The sequence below is a fragment of the Dunckerocampus dactyliophorus genome, chromosome 2, assembly GCF_027744805.1.
Source record: "Dunckerocampus dactyliophorus isolate RoL2022-P2 chromosome 2, RoL_Ddac_1.1, whole genome shotgun sequence".
Classification (NCBI taxonomy): domain Eukaryota; kingdom Metazoa; phylum Chordata; class Actinopteri; order Syngnathiformes; family Syngnathidae; genus Dunckerocampus; species Dunckerocampus dactyliophorus.
This window is the reverse complement of record NC_072820.1, coordinates 44,283,072-44,302,323: the sequence shown is the minus strand read 5'-3', so window position 1 is coordinate 44,302,323 and position 19,252 is coordinate 44,283,072. Positions and strand designations below refer to the sequence as shown.

At 39.8% G+C, this 19,252-nt stretch overlaps 1 protein-coding gene across 5 annotated transcripts in view; it reads left to right on the top strand.

Moving 5' to 3' along the window:
- jmjd1cb (jumonji domain containing 1Cb) overlaps positions 1-19,252 on the top strand; it is a 154,681-nt gene that overhangs the window by 4,025 nt on the left and 131,404 nt on the right. The window lies entirely within an intron of this gene.

The window sequence follows — 19,252 nt, the reverse complement described above, 5'->3', positions numbered from 1 at the left end:
CATGGAACATCCATTTGGCATGTTCACATGCATATACTGTATAGTTGTGATTTGCTATGCTTGTGTAGGATCGTATTACTGTTTGTTCACTTGGCTTGTTTTTGGATGAAACTTTACCATCTTTGTGTTTAAGGTCTTAGATTGCAGCCGTTCATTGACTTCGCATGTGATGCATTTTTAAGCCTTGGCTTAGGTCTGTGTTGACTTAGTCTTGTGTGTTTTTGTTTTTTTTTTCCGAGCAGCTCTGCTTGTTAATTTTAAAGTATCAATGTATGTTTGTATGCTGTGCCGAGTGTTTATTCCAGGAGTAGTTAGGCGAGGCCTTTGTATACCTTCATTTATGCAATGTAGTGGGTGTTCACCCCTTGTTTGTATCGTACACGAAATGCACGCCAAGCTTTCCTAATTCCCTAGTAGAATTGGTTCCTCTGTGTGCCGTGAGGTAGACAGTGAGTAGTGTTCTGGTTTGATTCTATACAATGGGGCACAGTCTCATTAGCAAGGGGTTTAACTAGCTTAGTGAATACAGTGGAGGGGGATTGGAGATTAGATTAGAAGAAGTGTGTCAAGCCAAGCTGTCGGGCCTTTGTCAAGGGTCTCTGGTCAGATCGGCTCGTTGTGACAAGAATGTCGCTGCGTTAAAGTAAATTACAGTGGCTTATGAATGTGTGTCATTTACAATCAAAGTAAATTAAGGCATGAAGTGACACCCACGAGTACAAGAGTGCCGTTTAAATAAGATGAAAAAACTAAGGCTTAAAGATTGTGTAATAAAAGCGCATCTTATAGACCTGTTCTATTACCAAGGTATCCTTAAATGACTTGTGTTGTGCTGTGCTGCTGTATAGAAAATACAATTAACTTGACCTTCTGGGGTCATTCGAGAGGAGGCTGAGGGCAGCAAAAAGCCGACGACTCCCGCGGCAAAGTGGAGGGGAAAAAAAGGCGGGTATGATGCTGCAGTGTCCAGACCTCAGTCACGGCGATAGGGTAACGACACAAAAGAATGGGTGTAATTCCTCACTGCGTCCCAAATGTTACTGTCACAACAGTGACGAATCACCTCAACCAATGAGCAACCGGCATGTTGGCCACACAGGGTTCGTATCTCCTTTCTGTGTTAGATTAATTGCAGACTCTACATTGTCCATAGATGTGAAAAGTTGGTTGTATGTGCCCTGTGATTGGCTGGCATCCAGCCCAGGGTGTACTACGCCTCTAGCCCCAAGTCAGCTGGCATAGGCTCCAGTGTACTTTAATATATAAAAAATTATATGGTTTAGAAAACGAACGAACGAACGAATTAATGAATTAATCTTCACCATCGCAATCCAACCTTTTCATGACTTGACTCGAGTGCATTTCCTACTAATGTTGTGAATCTGCAAAAGCAAGCTTGGGTGCTGCATCATTCTGTTTTCAATCACAAAAAAACAGAGAGAAACTAAAACTAATACACAACAGTAGAGCAACTTAACCACTTATTGTTTTCTCAACCTCACATATACTGCTCGTTACTAGGGCTGTCTTTGGCTAAGGAATTTCATAGTCAAATCTGATTTGTTAGATTTTTTTCAAAGTCTAGGGCCCTATGAATGGAATCACGGAATTGGCCAACCTGAAACATTGGCGACCTGAAACACTGGCGAAAGTTGGCAAAAAAACCCGTAAACTCCTCTCTTACGGAGCATCAATGGAAGGTAACGGGGTTAGCTAAGTTTAGCAGAGCATGCTAGTGCGGCTGTGTGTGTGCGAGCGACTCAAGCTGTATGTGTGTGTTAATGCAAACTAGCGTTTCACGATGCCCGCTGATGTCATGCAAGTTCTGAGTGAAATAAGGATGAGAGGCACTTTTTATTCTTGCACCCAGCTCGTCTCAACCGTCAACAGACACAACACACTTCTGGCCTTCAAATTAAGAGCTTTGTTTGCCACAGCAATTGTGTAAACAAAATAAGGAGGTCATAAAAAATATCTTACATTAATAATGCAAATGTAATTGCATTGGTGACTACGTCTTCCTTGACCACAAGCACGGGCATCACAGTTTGAGGATTTTATGTGTACAGAGGCTGAAATCCCATTAGAAAAGTTAGCCAAGCTGCATCCGCTTTTGAAATAGTGGGCAACATTGGCCAATGATGTAGTGCATCAATAAATGTAAGGCTTTTTGCATTTAATTAACGGACATTTTATTTACTGTCACAAAAGTACACGATGCTGGTAAAATAAGTGTAAAAGGTAAACTGAATTTAAAAATTGAAATTTTGGGGAAAAAATTGGGACAAAATCAAACGGACGAGTCGAGTAATATTCAAATATATATATTTTTTTATTTTTGCTTAACAGCACCGCTAATGGCGATCCCGAAAAATAAACAGATCTCAGGTGACTTTTTCCGCCTCGTAGATGAAGGCTAAAACGCTCAGGTAACAGAAAGCAGTTCACAGAACCGCACAGTCCTCCACCTTTTGGTCATGCTGGTTTCAGCCACTGCATCAGTCTATCATATGTGCTGGTGGGCTAGCTCAATAGCATGGTACTCTGGTGTTTAGTCATGTCAAATTACAGTCCAAAGGTCCTACTGTAGGTGATGTGGAGTCGTAACTTGTCCATTTTATTCACCAAAGACCACACACTAACGATGAAAGGACAGTCTTTGCGGGTTAGCTTGTATTTTTCCATCTCGTCCCCATTTTTATTTATGTTCCCGACGCCGCTTGCGAGCACTTTGGCCCGGCTGGGTAGTGTGTGTAGACTCTGGTACTCTGGTAGAGCACAGGGAAGAATCGAAGGTCGTTGATTTAAAAAAAAAAAAAAAAAAAAAAAATCCAATATCCAAAGCATCATGTCAAATATAAGATGTTAAACCAGACCCAATATGAGAAAAAAATGCTATAAAACTGCTAATCTGGAAGATACGCGGGACTTTGCTGTGTTTACGCATAAGAAATAAGGCTTCCCATCATTTTCAATTCTTTATTAACATAAAAGAGGCTTCAAAATGCAATTAACGAAGACATTCTACATACAAATGTATGGTCAGCAGCAGCCATGGGCACCCTCGTGTAGTCAGAATCTTGATCACATAACATTTTCATATAATTCGACTGCAAGGTTGACAGTTGAATCAGACTCAATTGAATCGTTGAATATTGTAAGACGCCCCTACTAGCTACTAACTGTCCTCATCTTTTTGTTTCACGGTGAGTGGGAAAAGGGCATTGTCTGGATTGTTGCATGTAGCATCTTTTGTTTTTTCCATAACAGTCCTCTTTGTATGTTTGCGTGTGTGTAGTAGCTACGCTGCCAGTTTGTTTTTATGGCCGTGGCCCAAGGTTCATCTCTCTGGCTAATCAGCAAAAAATGTCAGCCCAGGATTAGAAGAGAACCTTCCACATACAAAATTCATGCAGGGTGCAGTGCAGCCGTGTAGAAACATTTCTCCGACGCGTATGAGCCCGTAGTGGCTTGTGAATAGCAGCTTTGTTTGGAGAACAAACACACGGCAGTGTGACAAATAATTGTCTATGCCTATCAGGTTAAAAGCAATTGCATATTGAAATATTAGTCTGCAGAAACTCGTAGGATAAACTACATTAAACATAATGACTATATAGTAAAAGTATAGTGGTTTCACAGGGGGAAAGAGGTCATTTGTATTCAGTACAAGGATTGAACAATTTTTGATTGCCAATCTTGCGGTATTTGATGTCTCTAATGTTTGTATTAGTTTAGTATTCTATGGCAGTCTCTGTGTCAATGGAGGCCTGAAAGGAGTTTGCTACTTGCAATCAACTGGCAGAGCGTGCAAGTCATTCAAGCCTGTCGAGTTTGTTCACTAAATAGGCAAAAGAAGAAATCCAATAGAACACATTCTGTTATGTTGATATCGTTGCAAAGAATAAGAGACTAACGTTTGGCGCATAACCACTTTGTACCACAAAATAGAGTTATTAAATGTATAACATTTTAATACGCTTTCAAAAGAGATTTGTAGAGTGAGTGCTTCAGTACAGTCAATAGTGCTTTGATATCTGCCGTTTTGTGAGGCTGTTACATTTGTTACATTTTGTTTACAGAGGAAACCTGCTGTTTTTTGGATTATTAACAGAGTATGGAACGTATGGAATTTTTTTTTTTTAAATAAATAATAAGTATGCAAGATGGAAACTCAAGTTTGGAAAACTATTAATGTTTCCAAGATTGTTCTGTTTTCTAAAAGTTAAATTATGAATAACTTGAATAAAAAAAAAAAAACGGTTGGATCTGTTTTTCTAAGATGCTTTCTCGGGCAGCTAAGATGTTTACTGTATGTGAGAGCACGCAGTGGGTGACACATCCCTGAAAACAATTGGGAAGATTGACAAGTTGAATGGCCAGCCCTCTGCTCTTATCCTTCTCCAACTGTTTGTATGAGCTACATTACCTAGCTAGAATCTCCTGGAAATTATATGCTGACATAATGGCATAGATATTCAAAATAATGAATACAAACGATTAATTCTATAATTTATTTAGGGCTGCAACTACCGATTATTTTCTTAGTCGAGTAATCTGAAGCTTGTTGTTTCGCTTCATCTAGTAATTGGTTAGGCGGTAATAGTTTAGATGGACCAAATCAATATGAACCAAACACGAACAGTTGGTGGTTTGATCCGAAACATATCAGAAAAGGACCAAAAATGTCGATCACTGTTTTCCAAAGCCAAAGCTGATGTGTGTGAATATCTTATTTTGCCTAAAACACAAACATAATAGGTTTGCTTTCATGGATGACTAACTAAATAAAAAAATATTCACATTTTAGAGGCTGAAATCAGAGGATATTTACATATACCAAAATAGTTGTCCATTAATTGGATAAGCAATTAATCATTGATTAATCGATTAATTATTGCAGCAAACGATAGGCATTTCAGGACTGCAAGCAGTCATCGTCTTGCGACTTTGGTGTTTCAACGCACTGGCGTAAAAGTGAACCAGCTATCTGTGGGTGGTAGAAGAATACGTAGGTGTTTGTTCGTATGAAGTGGACATCGATAACTAAGAGGCGTAGTGGTCTCATTATTGAGATTGCCTCCTCCCGAGGGACCGAGGACATTTTGTACTTTTCTGTATACTAATGCCCGCGTCACACTTGCTCAGAATCAAGCAGAACCAGCCTGAATGAAACATTTTTAAAGTTCGCGCCACATTCAGGAGAGAATTCTGACTTCGGAAGAATGCCGTTCAAATACTTAGATTATGTTTTGAATGCAGTTGTCGGATGTAGTTGGAACACAGTAGGAATTTGAAGAGCAGTGTTCGAATGCAGTCAGAGTATTTAGAAAACACTTCAAACGCCGTACAAGTGCCATTTGATTGCTGCCCGAAGTTTGGCTGACTCTTCAGGGGCTCCTTGGGTTGCAGCACCTCTAACCTGTCCACGCCGGTGGTGTAGTTCTTCACCTTGGCTCCTTTTTTCCTTGGCGGCATGACATGACGTGAATAAGGCGACGCTTCAATGGTGAGTTTCAGCAGCAGCTGGGTGCATCCGGACTCATTCAAGAGAGAGCTGCAATTGAACGATTATGACGGCATCCAAAGTGCATTCTAGCTGAATTCTTTTAATATATTATATATATTATATATATATATTATATCATATGTTTCAACAGCAATTAAGCTGCATTCCAGCTAATTCGAGGCACATTTGGAGACATTCTGGCAGGATTTGAAGTGGCTTGCTGTTTCGGTTCTCCCTCGAAGGCGATCAGAATGGTTGGAATACTGTTGGAGTCGGAGTGCAGTTAGAATACCTCTCTGTTTGATATTTTTTCACTTTGAATGCACCTCGAAAATTTTTAACATGAGCAAAACACTCGTTCCGGCCACAAGAATGGGCCCCGAATATTTCAAATGCACTCAGAATGTTTAGATTGCAATTTCAATATCCAGGAATAAACCAGGAATTTTAATTCTGACGGCATTGCGGCTCATTCCAACTATAGTGTGACTAGGGTTTCACTGTTTGTATGTACTATGTCTGTCTAAGGTCATTTAGTGTAATCATGTTAAAAAAAACCACAACTCTTGAGATTTTACTTAACAAGACTAGACTCAAGCATCCCTCCTAGCATGGCTTCCTCCTCACTGTCGCCGTCCTGCAGTTAGCATCGCTGCCTTGGTTGTCACCCCTCACGGGCGATTTTCCTCCTGGCTTGTCCGAATTGTGTATCATTTATGAACTCTCGGGTAAAATTTTAAAGTCAATATATAAATATTTATTATATTTATTTATGTATTTATTTATTTTTTAGGGACAATGCACATTGATGGACATCTGCAAACACTACAGATATAATTATGCCAGATTATAGCACAACTGCTAGTTTCCCCTGGCAGGTAACCAGAAATAACAATAAACAATGCAAAAAACAATACACAATAAAAGACAAAAATAAACAGAAAACATGAAAAGGCTAAAAAAAAAAAAGGCTAAAAGTGGTCACAGACTTGGTTGGCGTGTGTAGACTCTGGTACTCTGGTAGAGCTCAGGGAGGAATCAAAGGTCGTTGATGGGCTGTTCCAATATTTTCTTCCCTTGACTGACAGCACTACTGTTTGTCCAAAAGTGGTACGTCTGTGTGGCACCTCACATATTAGCATATATGTACAGTAGTGTGGAAAATAAGACTTCACGGCATTGAGGGCCTGATGAATGGGGCCGTGTACCATCGAATCTTAGATGAGAACTTCTCGGCCTTAGCCAGAACGCTGAAGATAGGGCAACAAAGGAGTGGTTCAGAAAGAAGAGCATTAACATCCTGGAGAGACCTAAACCATCTCTGGACCTTCATCCCATCGAAAATCTGTGGTGGTAGCTGAAACTTTGAGTTGCAAATCAACAGCCTCAAAACCATCAGGATTTGGAGCGAATCTGTAAAGAGGAGTGGATCAAAATCCTCCTTTAGATATGCGTGGTCCTTGTCTGTTACTATAAACCTACCATAAGAATTGTGGACCGTTCGTAAGGGGGTAAACTTAGAACATTTGATTGAATTCACCTTTTACCCAGAATCGTGCAGTCCTAATTCCCACCTCTGTTTCCTAGTAGTAGTTGTTTGTTGAACTGAAAGTCAAGTCAAGTCAAGAAATGCAGGCAGAATAATTGATTTGCTCCTCTAACTTGGGTTTGGAGATTTAAAACTGTGCATCAGCGGGGAAAATATGTTGGAGCTGGAACAAGTCCAGTGCAGGACTGTGCTTGTCAGACAACTCAAGTTACACAGGCTATTCTAATCATGTAACAGCCATATAAAGTATGTTAAAAACTATACAGCCACAGCTTCACACAATGGAAGATGAGCTCAATTAAAGTCTGAAATAAAGATGCAAGATTACCCAAATTAGTTACTTGCAGCAACATTCATTAGCCATGTTACGTTGTCCTGCTCTGCAAATGGCAAATGGCAAACCCTGTTTATGTAATCCTGTTTCAAGTGTTGTATAATATCCAACTTGTTTATACTGTCATATACAATATAACATATACAAATAACTTTATTCATTAATTCATTCATGTTCTATGCTGCTTGTACAATATAAAAAAATAAAATAATAATAATAATAATAAAAAAAAATTCCCAAGAGCTGTTGTTATATTCAGTGTTAGCTCACGTTAGTAACTTCTAAACTTTGCCAAATTACTAACCGTGTTATAAGGTGATAAGGCGTGTGATTGTTGGGCTATTGGACTTTTCAGTTTGTCTACGATGCTTTGAGAGAGAGAAAGTACAGTCTACATTCGCGAATACCTTCAAACTTCTCTACGACTCTAACACATCGATGAGTTCCAGCTCCAATAACACTCTCTGTCTCACTTCATCGCCACAAAATAGTCAAGGAGTTTCACAGTTGCTCACTGATTTGAATCACTGGAAAACACCGCCCCCAGCGTTTCGATGCAGAACTTTGAAAGGTTCATGACAGCGTCTGAAGGGACAGCGTGCTGACTACAAACCAAGCTTCTGTGTGTCCACTTAAAATGCTGCCCTGAGTGTTAGTGGTTTGTTTTCTTGTGCCTAAGGAAACACAGTGTAATCTGAAGAATTGCCTGCCTGCTTGCTTGCTGGATGTACCCTCCCCCATCTCACGCTCACACATGCACTCACGCACACACAGCACTAAAGCTCGAACACATCACAGAACCACATAAGGCAGCCATAAAGTCTCCTATAGGTTCACAGGATAACCCTGGGAATACGTTAGGCTGTACTACAGAACAGCTGTTGGTATACTGTGCTGTACACTTTCTATTTTCATCACACTGCTGTGGTGAAATTTGCATTATGCCTTCATGATTTCCTTGAAATCCATGAAATCACTGATCATCGAATTCTTTAGAGAGCTGAAATGAACTTAACTATGGAGTTAGGAAAGTAAAACATCCAGAACAGTCTTAAACCCTACATCAAATCTTATGTTCACAAGCAAAGGCTGGATCTAATGATGCAAAAGTACAAACATACATGTCACAATGTTTACATGCACAAAAAAACAACTAAATGCTGCATGAATTTGGTTGATTTGTACCAGCTGATGTTTTTAACAATTTTTACAATTGGAATAAGACGTAGACTGTTCGATTGGAAACCAGATCTCTCTTGCATGTATACACTTCCTTCCATCGAACGATCAATCATCGGAAAGGACTTGCTACGCGTGCACCTGTCTCCGTGGTGCAGCACCAAACAACTTTAACTTCACAAGAAAAGAAGATGAAGCCGGAAAGAGGGCGCATGCTTTACACCAACAACGAGACAAATTCATGTTACAGAAGCTGAAATAAATCAGTATTTTTTAAGTGTATGTATAGAATAAATACATATCTGTTAATTAGTGGCAGAAAATTTGAGACAAGCATGAGCAAGTTTTAATGTGTGACATTACAGCCTTGGGTGTTGAAAATTGAATTAACATAGACAAATAACATGTCTGTACTTTGTAGACCACAACAGTAATGACAGTAGATACAAATGATGTATGCGTCTTGTTCGCCTAGGTAGAGTCGTTACAAATATTGAATAGATAAACATATTTCATTGCATGAGAAGAACATCCACAAGGTACAATGGTCTGCCTAATCAAACTGTATTTGGTGTGGTAAGAATGGAATTCCCATATTCAACATCGAGGACAACATCACGGACTTATAATTCATGAATACATAAAAAATTATTCACTGCATTGCGGAAAGCTTGCATTATGTGTAATTATCTTTGTTGCCATATTGAATTGAATTGTGAATTATTTGTGAATATCAGGTACTTTGATTACCTGTAAACCTTGAAACTGTGAATGTGACATATTAATCATTAGTATTTAGTATATATTTAGCATCGGCTCGGCATGTGTATTGCGTTGTTTTTGCTGGTCCATGAGAAAGTGGAATGGGTTGACAACATTGTCATCTATACATTTTTCAAAGTGCAAAGGAAAAGCAAGAAAAAGAAGTTCAGTAGTAGTTGTGTAAAGGTACACATGGTAAGGTCCCAAAACTTAGTCCTGTTTGAATCTTCTTATGATGACGTGTAGTTATATAAGCTTTCCTGTCAATGGATGTTAGCAAGGAGATGTATTGTAGATTCTTCTTGTTCAGTTTCCTTGGATGTATTCATCAACTGTGGTTTATGCATGTCCATTTTAATAAAAAAAAAAAACAAAAAAGAAAAAGAAAGGTACTTGGTGTGTGCACTTCAATGCCATTCACTTATATACACACACTGGTATTTTTGTCATTGGACAAAAGACTGTGCAGTAGAACTTGCATGAAAGGACATGGTTGTGCAGCAGCAGTAGCTCATCAGCTGATGTTGAGTAGTTCACCAAAGAACTTTTGCTTCAGCTCTTAGTATGGGCGTTCTATTCATGACGCCTGTATTTCATGACAAATGAGCAAACTGAGTGGAGGTGTGCTTTGGAAATAAAGTGCAATTAAATGTTGGCAGTCAACCAAAACAAACGTGACTGGTGTGAACTCACCCTAAGTTTTTCTATATCATATTTAACAGCGTATATTGTACCGGTATGGGTCAGACTTATTTATCCGGACAAGCTGAGTGATGTTATTACAGTTATTACAAACCTCGCAAGAATGCATGTTTGTAAATTAAACATCTTTATTTGAAACAGGGGCAATGTATTGTAATTTCTGGTGTATAAGTCGCTACTTTTTCCCATGCTTTGAAAACTGCGGTTTATACGTTGATGTGGCTAATTTATGGCAAAAAAAAAACTACAGTTACCATGATGCTTCAGGAAGTAGTGCAGCTTCAGGAAGTAGTAAAGTGGACACCAATATCATGTTTTGAAGTCTTATGTAGCAATCATGTTTTTATCTGACAAATCTGATGTAAGTTTGGGCAAGTGTGAAATGACTAGAGCTTCTGTTTGGTCTGCCTGGACCGTGGCAGATGTTGAACTCCGATTGGGGGGTAATCTCGTGTCTCATCATCGGAACTAATGAGTGACTATGGCAACACGGAGTGGAGGTAGGATTGCAAGGTTTATGGTGTATCTTTCTTTAAAGTTTGTCAAAAAAAACTGCTTTTGAAAGTCTGGACTCTACTGCTAGATGAAGAGGACCGCTCAAGCTAAAGAGCTAATTTCCCTTGAGGCGAAAGTGACACCGAGAGTGACAACAAAAGAGACAAAATGTGTGACAAAAGAATTATGAGGCTGTTTGATTCTGACGCTGAAGAAGACGACTTTAGTGGTTGTAGCTCCCAGGAGCAGGATGAATATGGAGATGAATGACTTTTCTGGTAGGTTACTGTTTAACTAGCCATGTCACACGCACTGTTCGCCGCTGTTTTGGAGAAAAGCATTTATTTAATCAAAAGCTCTAAAAACAACATTAATGGTTTTAGTTCCCAGGAGGAGAGTGAATATGGCGATGAATGACTTTTCTGGTGTTTAACTACCCGTGTTACACATGTTGTTGGGGGGGGAGGGGGCATTCATCTAATCAAAAGCTCAAAAAATACTGTGTAATATCTTTCTGCTTACTAAATATCCCATGTTACGGCACTGTGGACACCTGCGGCTTATAGACCGGTGCGGCCTACAGTATATATGTACAAATCTTTCTTTCTCTTTACATTTTGTGGATGCATCTTGTATACCGGTGCGCTGTATGGTCTGGAAATTACGTAGAAAGTACATGAATGAAGTACATGCTTTAACTCACAAATCAAGCTTTCCAGGCTTCAGAATGATATGATTGAGGTGGCTTCGCAGAATTGCATACTTATAAACAAAAGGCAGTCCCTGGTAAGAGTAGTGTGTCTCCGTCGCTGCAGTATTACCGTCTTTCTCTCTAGCTCTTTTGGTTTGTACACCTAATGGAGGGACATCGTGTTCGTTCAGTTACTTTCCACATTCCTTCCCTTTTCCGAGCACCATCAGCTCTTTGTCAGTTGGATTTGTGAAAGTAGCACTTTGGTTGAACAATCCATCAGTGTGTCGGGTAGACTTGTTCCTACCTGGTTGGACAGAGTCAGGGGCCAATAGAATGTTGCCCTACCTGTTTGTGTCACATGTCTGTCTGCCACGCTCGTTGACACTAGTTGACTGTGAAGTAATTCACTTACCGTAAGGTTGTCGTCAGCTCGGTATGACATCCCCACAGAAGCCAGCTGGATCGCACGATAGCACAAACTACGACGATCTCCGAATTTGAAAGAGCTTGTTCTATAAAAGCAAGTATGCATAATAGTGGAGCTTGGCAGTTGAGTTTTCCCTGAACATACTTGTGCGTAAAACCAATTACACGCGTTCATTTTGGACTGAACATTTCTTTGACCACATTTGCACACCATGGACTTTATCTGAGATCGGTACTGGGATACTGATATGTTCTTTCATACTTGCACACTGTCAGTTTCTGTCTGGCCTTGTGCTTCAGCAACTCACTGGCTGGCTTCCTGATAATAAAGATGAAAAGGCGCAAAGAGAAGGATGCAGCAGGACAGAATGAGGAAGAGATTAAGCGAGGAGAGATTGATGTTTCATAGAGCTGAAGTAAACGAGAGAGTGAAGATTATTTGAAACACAGAGTGAAGGAGAGAGCGTTGCGTACTCATTATTCCTAGCTCCCTGGCAGAAGAACAAGAGCGAGAGAGAGGAGTGCAGTGCAGCAGAACTAGACAGAAAATGGGAATGTGGGAGAGAGACGGAGAGAGAGAGTTCTTTCACTTCTGTCTGGCCTCTCTCCCATAGCAACAGCAGCTTAGCCACGTGAAGGCCAGTTCCTTTGAGTTCACCCACTGCACAGAATTTAACCCCCTCGCTGCTGGGTTGGAGCACAATACAGCAGTACAGCATACGAGAAGTCTAGACAACAGTACATTTAGGCAGTTTTGTCTTTTTATAAATCAGTATAACTGTACTTAGTGTTGCTTATTTCCCATTTATTCAGTGTTAAACATGATATACATGCAGTTATCTTCTGTATTCTGTCATTTGACATGCTGTCACATATAGCGGCGTACAGAAGGGTGCGTTCACACCGGTAAAAACAAACTCTCGTCTGTTTGTTCTACCAGTGCGGTTTGTTTGAACGCAGTCCATGGAACCCAAGACCGAGGCCACCTTACAGATGAGTCTTGGCCCGCCTGCAAGCTTAGCATATCTTGACCTACACTGGATTGGTTTTAGCGTCTTTAATCTACACAATGTACCCTCTACGGAGGCGGCTTGTTGTGCTCCATCTCCTTTCAAATGTACTGTACAGTCATCTCTCGCTACATTGCGGTTCGAACATCACTCCCTCACTCTATCGCGGTTTTAAAAAAAATGAATAAATGGCCACTGTTTCCTAGTTGACTATGCCAATTATTAGTAAAAAAGATATTGAAAGACTAGTATTCTGGTCACTGGGTGTCAGTAATGTTACATTGATGAGACATTATGTGACCTTAACACTGCACATGGAGTCAGCCATGGATGTAGAATCCGGCATGACATAGTGGAAAAAAGTTCTCCTCCCATTCCATGTGGAAGAGGTACGTTTTTGGCTTCTTACTTTGTCCTTCTTCCCCACTCCCTTCCAAACCCTTTCTTAAATTGAGAAGATTTCTGTTAATAAGTGACCAGATCAGGGTGATGCCAGCCGTTGCGTGGCGTCACGTGCGACGCAGCAGGACCAAATAATGCCACGACCGCTTCACAGAGGCAGGAAGTGGTGGTGACAAAGCATACCCATGCGGGCACAATGCACGTTGCACGTACTACCCTGGACGTAAGCAGTACTTGACATGTGAATAAGTTGTAAATAAGTCACAAACTGCGTGCCAAATGCGTGCTGTAGTTTATGCATAAACAGAATGCAAACAGTGTGCAAGCAAGTGGTCACGCTTTTCAGGCATACCATAAATAAATAACAAAATAAATAAAGAAATAGCGCGCAGTGCCACGGCAAATTGCGGGACAACGCGGAGACAAAATGCGTACAAGTGTAAACACCGCTTACGCTTGAAGTGGCAGCCGTCTCGTATGTCCCTGCAGAGATCCTGGAGCCTGCGCGTAAGAGTTGCGCAATGTGATGTAAACAAAGCCAGCAGTAGTGCATAATGTGAATTCAGTCTAGTTATTGCTAGTTATTGGGTGTTAGTTCATGTCTACAGGGCTCTAACAGTGTTAAACATTTGTAGAAGCGCATAGAAAACATTTTTTTTAATGCTGTAACTATGCTCTTAATATTAATACATGGGATATTTTCATAGCGCATAGAAAACCTGTTTATGACCTTCTATATGTAGCATTATTAGAGCCCTGTATACATGAAATAAGACTCCATAGTCACCTTTACACCTGTATTAACCAATATAGTAGATATAATAATAAAAAATAAGCCATTTTAGACAGAAACATGATAAGAGACTCGCACGTTAGCATTGACTACGTACGTCCTGGTGGTTATTGTCTCATCAATGTAACATTACTGACACCAAGTGACCAGTGTGGAATACTACTCTATTGCCGCTGTTTATGGTTAAGAAGAGACCCACAGTGCACTTCATTCGCTTTATTAACAAGCACAGAACACGTATGTGGTGAACATTCACTCAGGATCTGCTGTCAGTAGACAATCAACTGTAGACACGTCACTTCCCAGGCCCCGCTTCTTAAAGGTGCACACAACAAGCCACAGATACCGTGTTACACGTCATATTACGTTTTTTTGAATGCCTTATATTTGTATTTTCTTTCATTTAACCATTTTTTATGCTTGAAAATGTTTAATTTAAGCCATGAATATGTACAATTTGCTTAAGTATTTTTTTTTTTTTTTTTAACTAATAATAGACCATACTCAACCACTAAAAAGCGATCATTTATTTCATTTTTGAAAAACAGCGATAGTGAGGGTGCAATGTTCGAACCGTAATATAGCGAAGGACGACTGTACATTTTGAAACCACAGAGTTAATTTTTTAGTATGGAGTATTTTTGTATGCTAGCTTGAAAATCTCTGCGAATATGTATTCATTCTAATAAAAGTACAATAGCTACCAAAAAATACTAGGCGGAGCCGTGGCGGTTGAGTGCATACACAGCGCTGAAATGTTGCAAATTGCTGTGTACAGTGGCCCTCAAAGACCTGTGTTGCTCAAGCCATGAGCAGACTTGGTATTTGACATGTCTCAGCTGGAATGCTATCCGCAATTCAACAAGCTAACTCTTGTTAGAAAGACCTAATACTCAGTCAGTACATTTACATAGAATAGGTTAATCAGATTTACTGTCACAGCTCGTTCTCGCCATGTTTCCACACTTTTCTGTGAAGAGCCATGTTGGATTGAATGTGACCGTTGCCCAAACTACAGTATGTTCCAACGCTAGGTGGCGATGATGTGCTTATCGACTCGTTTAGGTATGGCTTTATCAACAAGAATGTTACAAAATATGCTAGGTGTGTTCCCTATGTTTACAGTATTGTAGGGGAGACCAGTGGGGGTTATTCTTCATAATATAACAGCAGAGGAAACACTGGGTTAGATAAGTCCACAGCTCTCAACAGGGCTTGACACTGACCTTTGTAGTAGCACATCAATAATTTGGTTAGCATCATTTATTCGTTCCAGAAGGTCTGACTCGAGCCAAAACGGACACCAAATGAATAAATTTTTCCCATAAGCAATCATATAAATGCAATTATTCCTTTCAACAAAGCCACAAATGTTAACACAAAACACGTTTATATAGTTTAAATACAGAAAACAATTTGAAATGCGTATAAATACATATAAATGATTAATGAAAGGGATAACGGAGCATTTAAGGTTACTTTTACCTTCATTGAAGACGTGATTCTTGATGTGTGTGTGTGTGTGTGTGTGTGTGTGTGTGTGTGTGTGTGTTCCCAAAGACACAATGTGGCAGCGAGACACCACGGAAAGTTTAAAGTGCCAGCATTTTGATTAAAAAGGTGAGAAACACTACTGCATTTTTAAGAAATAACTCATGGCAAAACAGGAAGTTGGTGTCCGTATGGTGTCTCGCTGCCACACTGTGACTTTGGGAACACTCACATCAAGGATCACATCTTCAATGACGGTAAAAGTAACCTTAAACCTTAATTCCTTGCATTTGTCAATTATACGCATTTACAATTGTTTTATGCATGTAAAACTATAAAAACCTGTTTTGTGTTAACATTTTTGAGAGTCAACAACTGATGACGTCGGATGGGCGACGTACAGTAACTGACTTCAGGTTCCGGTTGCCAGTTTGTTAACGATCTAGCGTCTTTGTTAGAAGCTAAGGATGTTTTGTGGTTAAAAAAATATATCAGGAACACAGTCTGACTAACTGGGGCGGACACTAATTGTGGTTCCACTGTATATAAAATGTATAGATATGTCCCGTACGTCGGCATTTTTGCATGGTGTCAATCATATCGGTATTATCGTGGACGGCATGATATACACTCCTGATCAAAATCTTAAGACCAGTTGAAAAATTGCTAGAATTAGCATTTTGCACATTTGGATCTTAATGAGGTTTTAACTAGAGCTACAATATGCAAAAACAAGAAGGGGGAGTGAGACAAAAAGCACTTTGAAAAAGTAATTAATGGAAAACAACAATCGAACTGAAATAGGCTGTTTATCAGCTGATCAAAAGTTTAAGACCATTGCTCAAAAAATAGCAAAAAGCTCTCCAAACCAGAACAAAAAATGTCCTCAGTAGGACTCAGTAATGAGTAGCTCCACCGTTCTTGTTAATCACTTCAAAAATTGGTTTGGGCATGCTTGAAGCGAGTGTTTCCAGGAGGCTAGTGGGAACATTCCTCCAAGTGGTGAAGATGGCTTCACCAAGGGCATCAACTGTCTGCAACTGATGGCCATTTTTATAAACTTCCCTTGCCATCCATCCCCAAATGTTCTCTATGGGATTTAAATGAGGGGAACATGCAGGATGGTCCAAAAGAGTGATGTTATTCTCCCTGAAGAAGTCCTTGGTCAAGCGAGCATTGTGAACTGCAGCGTTGTCCTGTTGAAAAACCCAGCTGTTACCACACAGATGAGGACCCTCAGCCATGAGGGATGCCTGCTGCAACATTTGCACGTAAGCATCCGCCGTTTGACGACCCTGCACCACCTGAAGCTCCAGTGTTCCACTGAATGAAAAAGCACCCCAGATCATGATGGACCCCCTCCACTGTGCCGGGTAGAAAACATCTCAGGTGGGATCTCCTTGTCATGCCAGTAATGTTGGAAGCCATCTGGACCGTCAAGGTTACATTTTTTCCTCATCAGAGAATAAAACTTTTTCCACCTTTCAATGTCCCATGTTTGATGCTCCCTGGCAAAGTCTAAACGGGCAGTTTTGTGGCGTTGAAGGAGACGAGGTCTTTGAATTCCTTTTTTGTTTTTTAAACCCTTTTCTAGCAGATGCCGTCTGATGGTTATTGCGCTGCAGGCGGCACCAGTAAGGGCCTTGATGTGGGTGGAAGACCGCCCTGTGTCTTGATGGACAGCCAATCGGATCCTCCGGCTCAGCGCAGGTGGGATTTTTTTTTTGGGGGGGTGGGTCTACCACTTCACTTTTTTGTTCCATAATGCTCAGGATCTTTGACTGTCTTACTGCACCCAACCTCAGCAGCAATGGCACGCTACGAGAGGCCTTGATTATGCAGCTCCACAATCCGACCACGTTCAAAAAGAGAAAGCTTCTTAGCTTTAGCCATCAGGAGGGCATGACAGTGTAAATGCTTGACAGAAAATGAACATTCTGAGCAGATTTTGGCTTTTATAGCCTGTGGTCTTAAACTTTTGATCAGCTGATAAACGTCTTATTTCAGTTTAATTGTTGTTTTCAATAAATTACTCTTTGAAAATGCTTTTTGTCTCACTCACCCTTCTTGTTTTTGCATATTGTAGCTCCAAATTTGCAAAATGCAGATTTTAGCAATTTTTCAAGTCAGGTCTGTATCACAGCCCTCGCAGTCACGTGCTGTTTTTGACACCGGCTGCCCAACTGCAACTCGTTCCCAGCGCTGCTCTTTTCTTTGCTGCTAAACACATTCTACAATTCGCACACATCTATTTTTAGTCCACAAATGCGAGCTAAACACGTGCACAGTTGAGCCCTGCTCGACATGCAGTACCTAACATGCGCAGTCTAATGTTTTAATGTATGTATAAATTAGATTTGCCTTGGCTCTTGTTGTTATGATGCTTAGTAAATTGCTATATTTGTAAATTGATACTGCTGTTGAAATGTGTTTACTACTACTTCAGCTATGAAGGCCCTCTAGGAATTGTTAAATACCGATCAAAAGTAAATACTAGATTGAAAAGATTCTGTTTGCTTACGCTGAGTATTTGAAAAAAACAAACATCCTGCTACGTAGTGTATCATTATTATCATTATTATTATTATTAAAGACCTGATGAATGAAATTGCATGTAGGCATTCTTACTTCACTTCATAAAGCATTTGACTTGTTGTGGAAGGTCTTCTCACTCATAACGTCATCCTCTTCCTGGTTGAGTTTTCATCTTAAAACGCAGGTCTCAATCGATTGAATGCAATAGTGCTAACTGACTTGGTGATCCATCACAGACTCTAAATTTCCAAATTGTGTGAACATAAGCAGAAATCGGTACTGCACTTTCCCCCCAGACGCCATGATGACCAAAAGTTTCTCCCACACAAACCTTATCCAGTGAGGAAAGGATGCAAGGACCACTTTGATATTTTGTAAATATGCAGAGAAGTTCAAGGGGAAAAAATAGCCTGCATCTCAGCTTTGTGATGTAGGCGAAAAAGCATATTACCCTCATCCCTCGTTTATCACTGTCAGTTGGTTCCAGACCCGACCGTTATAAGCGAATTTCCGCGAAATAGGATTCAATTTGAATAAATGCAATATTTCTGTAGCTAGAGCATAGAAAACCTGTTTGACTTTCTAAATACGTTTTTTTTAATTTTTATTTTTTACCATTATTAGATCCCTGTAGACATGAAATAACACCCCTATAAGTCACCTTTACACTCGTATTATCCTTTGTTTACACCACATTGCCACTAATGCGTAGGCTACAGGATCACTGCAGGGACACAAGGGACAGCCAAGGCTTTAAGCATAGCATGCTAGTTAGCTAACTAGTTAGACTCTCCAATTCATTTATTCTAACTTCTTTAGGGTTTCAAACGGAGTGGGGAAGAAGGACAAAGTAAGAAAGCAAAAACGTACCACTTCCACACGGAATGGGAGGATAATTTTTTTGTTTTCACTCTATCATACCTAATCTAACATGCCATGGCTGACTGACCGCATGCAGTGTGAAGGTATTCTAATCTAATGTCATGTCTCATCAATGTAACATTACTGATGCTTAGTGACCACAATACTACATATTACTTGTCTTTCAATATTTTTGGACTAATAACGGGCTATAGTTACCCATGAAACCGCGACCATTTATAATTAATTAATTAGAGAAAAAACGCAATAGTTTATTCTCATGAAATTACAACTTTTTCTCTCTAGATTACATATTTTTTTCTTTTTTTCCTAATATTTCAACCTTCTTCTGATAACTTTCTTCTGTAATATTGACTTTAGCCCTATAATATTTTCACTTTATTCTCGTAACATTGTAACTTTTTCAACCAAATTTTCCCCAAAATTAGAACATTATTGCATACTAAATAAGATATATTTTTTTAAATAATTCAACTTTATGCTACTAAA